This window comes from Eucyclogobius newberryi, unplaced genomic scaffold, assembly GCF_026437365.1.
Source record: "Eucyclogobius newberryi isolate DKJ021-1_F unplaced genomic scaffold, fEucNew1.0.hap1 SCAF_13, whole genome shotgun sequence".
NCBI classification, from domain to species: domain Eukaryota; kingdom Metazoa; phylum Chordata; class Actinopteri; order Gobiiformes; family Gobiidae; genus Eucyclogobius; species Eucyclogobius newberryi.
Genome location: NW_027315757.1, coordinates 12680109 through 12685368, shown reverse-complemented (window position 1 = coordinate 12685368; position 5260 = coordinate 12680109).

The window sequence follows — 5260 nt, the reverse complement described above, 5'->3', positions numbered from 1 at the left end:
CGCTCGTGCTGTGTATCCTTAGGGGGCTCTGCGCTCGTGCTGTGTATCCTTAGGGGGCTCTGCGCTCGTGCTGTGTATCCTTAGGGGGCTCTGCGCTCGTGCTGTGTATCCTTAGGGGGCTCTGCGCTCGTGCTGTGTATCCTTAGGGGGCTCTGCGCTCGTGCTGTGTATCCTTAGGGGGCTCTGCGCTCGTGCTGTGTATCCTTAGGGGGCTCTGCGCTCGTGCTGTGTATCCTTAGGGGGCTCTGCGCTCGTGCTGTGTATCCTTAGGGGGCTCTGCGCTCGTGCTGTGTCCGTAGGGGGCTCTGCGCTCGTGCTGTGTATCCTTAGGGGGCGCTGCACTCGTGTCGCTCGAGCCGTGTGAAACTTGCTCCTCGTCTCGACCAAGAAGTGTAAATAAAAGACTAGAGTTTTTCATTCTTAGATCTAGAAACCAAAGTTGTTTTTTTACCTTCCAAATTTCTACTTTATTTTATTTATAACGTCAGATCCAGTCGTTTTATATTTTCACTTTCATTATTTGTGTCAAAGTCAAATCGAAACCTTAGAAATCGTTTTGGGTTCGATGAAGACGACGCGGATGAAGCACAAAGTGTCGTGAACTTTTCTACTCGATGCTGGATATTTTTGGTAATTATTGCTGTAAAATGACAAAAGAAAAATGTGTTTAAATGTAAACGTCATTAAAGTCTCTGCAAACCACGAGTTTCACCATCAGAACGTTTATTTCCATTGTCAGTGCAACATTAAACAATGAATAAGTCAAAAAGAGAAACAATTTAAATGAGAAGATGAGCCTTTATTTGTCCCACAATGGGGACATTCCAGTGTTGCAACACAAAGTAGGCACAGAAGTAAAAGAACGGATAACTTATAAAAAACCTCTTATGCTTTATAGTAACAATAGTGACACTCATATTTACAGCTGTTATATAAGAATATTGAAAAAACAGTATTGCACATGGGCATAACAGTGTTTGTTATAAAGTCTGACAGCAGCAGGAAGGAAAGACCTGTGAAACGTCTCCTTCACACAGCGAGGGTGGATCAGTCTCACTGAAGCTGCTCTCCAGAGCGGACAGAGTGTCCTGCAGGGGGTGAGACTCATGGTCCAGCATAGACGTGAGTTTAGCCAGGACGCTTCTGTCCCCCACCTCCTGCACCGAGTCCAGAGCACAGCCCAGGACGGAGCTTTGTCCAGCCTCTTCCTCTCCCTCTCTGTGATGCTGCTGCTCCAGCAGGCCACACCTACAGGAGCTGATGCCACCACAGAGTCGTAGAAGGTCTTCAGGAGTGGCCCTGTCACTCCAAAAGACCTGAGTCTCCTCAGGAGGTAGAGCCGACTCTGGCTCTTCCTGTACAGTGCGTCTGTGTTATGAGTCCAGTCCAGTTTGTGGTTCAGATGAACACCCAGGTACTTGTATGAGTCACTCTCTCAATGTCCCGTCCCTGGATGTTCACTGGTGAGGGGGCAGCAGAGTGGTGTCTACGGAAGTCCACCATCTCGTCTGGGGTAAAAAAAATAATAATCAAAATTGGCTTAATATGAACACAAATGTACAGTAGAGTTTACAGATGTAGTGCAAAAAGTGAACAGTGAGAGATTAAATGATGGTTGAAGTATTCTCCTGGAGTGGCCTCCTGCAGAGATGGAAGTCTGCAGCCGATCACCTTCTCAGCAGAGCGCACAATGTGGTGTAGTCTCTGTTTGTCCCTGGCTGTGGCTCCAGCGTACCACACGGTGATGGAGGAGGTGATGCAGGAGGTGATGGACTCAATGATGGCCGTGTAGAACTTTCCTCAGCTGCGGCAGGAAGTACATCCTCTGCTGGGCCTTCTTGATGAGGGAGCTGATGGTGAGCTCCCGCTTAAGGTCCTGGTGATGGTGGGCTCCTGTAGACAGACCCCTCCCCATCCGGTTGGCAGAGGTGACCACAGTGGGGGAGGGGCTGTCACATCTACATTAGGAGGAGTTGAGCTTCTGGGCCAGTTTCCAGTCTTCTGCAGCGTGGGGGGCTCTGGGCTTGTAGTTGGTGAGAAGCCGGAGCCCACTCCACACAGAGGTGGGGCTACTCCACATAGAGGCGGGGCCACTCCACACAGAGGCGGGGCCGCTCCACACAGAGGCGGGGCCGCTCCACACAGAGGCGGGGCCACTCCAAATGTTTGTACGTGAGGATCAGGTGAACCATGACGAGATTCTCCTTGTTAAAATGGCCCAGGATAAAACACAGAGTCCAGGACTGTCCACTCCACGCTCAGAACCTGGTCCATGAGGACGTGCTCCACCTCCTGCATGTTCTCGCTGGGTGGGAACGTGTATTCCTTTGATTACTCCTCCTGAATACTCCCTCTGAATACTCCTCCTGAATACTCCTCCTGAATACTCCCTCTGAATACTCCTCCTGAATACTCCCTCTGAATACTCCTCCTGAATACTCCCTCTGAATACTCCTCCTGAATACTCCCTCTGAATACTCTTAATACTCCCTCTGAATACTCCTCCTCCTGAATTCTCACTCTGAATACTCTTAATACTCCTCCTGAATACTTCCTCTGAATACTCCTATTAGTCCCTCTGAATACTCCTCCTCCTGAATTCTCACTCTGAATACTCATTGTAGTATTTAAACACAGATTTTTAATGAGACAAATGGAAAACGCAGCTCTTTAAATGTGACTTTATTTAATTTGTGACGAGTTTGACATAAATAAAGAGCAGAACAAACAAAAGGCCTGTTTGTTCTGTTCGATTCACGGTTTCACCAAAAGAGAACAAGTAAAAGCGTGATCTGTTTTATTATGAACACTTTGTAAACTGAACACTGACCTTTGACCTTTGACCTAAACACAAGAGTAACAGAACTCTGGAACCTGATGTGTCTCAGGCTTTTATCGTCCAGCAGAGGGCGCAAGAGAGAACATGAAAAGAGAAGCACTTTTTTGTTTGGCCAAAGGAGGCGCTAAAACCACTCCTCAAACACTTAAGAAAACATTTTTAACCAAATAAATGTGGAAACACTTATTATTACTTATTATTCATGAAAATGTGAAATTGTGCCACGTCGAGTTTTTTTTATATGTGTTTCTTTGTCATATTTCCTCAGATTCACAAACAGATGATCTTTATCTTTCATATGTGACGTTTAGTCCTGGAGAAGACTTAACATGATTTAAAGCCTTAAAAACATACAACTGGAGCTTTGACATTTTCACAGTGAAAAACAAAAACGAGCGATAAAAGTTGCTCCAAACGAATCTGAAGATTAAAAACACAACGACACAGTCTAAAAACGGCTCGTTTTGAAATAAAATACAAAGTGTTGGATTTGTAGTACCGGGTTTAGCTCTATGAGGTCATGCTGCTGCGTCCAAGGGCTCCTTGAAGGTCAGAGGGAGGGCGGAGGTCAGAGGTCAGATGGCTCCTCGGAGGTCAGAGGGCGGAGAGGCGGAGTTTAAGAATAACACCGTTTATTCATTTTTGACGAGCGTGGAAGGCGTTCACTTTGTTCTCCAAATACTAAAATGATAAAAATTCTAAAATTTACAAAATTCCACCTGAACTTTTCTTTTTTTAATCTTAAATCTGAGTGAAACAGTCGCGTGTCGTATTTGAATGTTTATGAAAAACACACGATTTATCGATGAATCGCAACATTGTGAAGGAGACGAAACAGCTGCAGATGTTACTGAATCAGTTAGATGAATGACCTCTCAGTTAGAAGAATGACCTCTCAGTTAGAAGAATGACCTCTCAGAAGAATGACCTCTCAGTTAGATGAATGACCTCTCAGTTAGAAGAATGACCTCTCAGTTAGAAGAATGACCTCTCAGTTAGATGAATGACCTCTCAGAAGAATGACCTCTCAGTTAGATGAATGACCTCTCAGTTAGAAGAATGACCTCTCAGTTAGATGAATGGCCTCTCAGAAGAATGACCTCTCAGTTAGATGAATGACCTCTCAGTTAGAAGAATGACCTCTCAGTTAGAAGAATGACCTCTCAGTTAGATGAATGACCTCTCAGAAGAATGACCTCTCAGTTAGATGAATGACCTCTCAGTTAGAAGAATGACCTCTCAGTTAGATGAATGACCTCTCAGTTAAATGAATGACCTCTCAGTTAGAAGAATGACCTCTCAGTTAGATGAATGACCTCTCAGTTAGAAGAATGACCTCTCAGTTAGATGAATGACCTCTGTTAGAAGAATGACCTCTCAGTTAGATGAATGACCTCTCAGTTAGTAGAATGACCTCTCAGTTAGAAGAATGACCTCTCAGTTAGATGAATGACCTCTCAGTTAGAAGAATGACCTCTCAGTTAGATGAATGACCTCTCAGTTAGATGAATGACCTCTCAGTTAGAAGAATGACCTCTCAGTTAGATGAATGACCTCTCAGTTAGATGAATGACCTCTCAGTTAGAAGAATGACCTCTCAGTTAGATGAATGACCTCTCAGTTAGAAGAATGACCTCTCAGTTAGATGAATGACCTCTCAGTTAGATGAATGACCTCTCAGAAGAATGACCTCTCAGAAGAATGACCTCTCAGTTAGATGAATGACCTCTCAGTTAGAAGAATGACCTCTCAGTTAGATGAATGACCTCTCAGTTAGATAAATGACCTCTCAGTTAGATAAATGACCTCTCAGTTAGATAAATGACCTCTCAGTTAGAAGAATGACCTCTCAGAAGAATGACCTCTCAGTTAGATGAATGACCTCTCAGTTAGATGAATGACCTCTCAGTTAGAAGAATGACCTCTCAGTTAGAAGAATGACCTCTCAGTTAGATGAATGACCTCTCAGTTAGAAGAATGACCTCTCAGTTAGATGAATGACCTCTCAGTTAGAAGAATGACCTCTCAGTTAGAAGAATGACCTCTCAGTTAGATGAATGACCTCTCAGAAGAATGACCTCTCAGTTATATGAATGACCTCTCAGTTATATGAATGACCTCTCAGTTAGATGAATGACCTCTCAGTTAGAAGAATGACCTCTCAGTTAGATGAATGACCTCTGTTAGATGAATGACCTCTCAGTTAGATGAATGACCTCTCAGTTAGAAGAATGACCTCTCAGTTAGATGAATGACCTCTCAGTTAGATGAATGACCTCTCAGTTAGATGAATGACCTCTCAGTTAGATGAATGACCTCTCAGTTAGAAGAATGACCTCTCAGTTAGAGGAATTACCTCTCAGTTAGATGAATGACCTCTCAGTTTTTTTTAATTTTTTACATTTTTAATATAACTTGGAC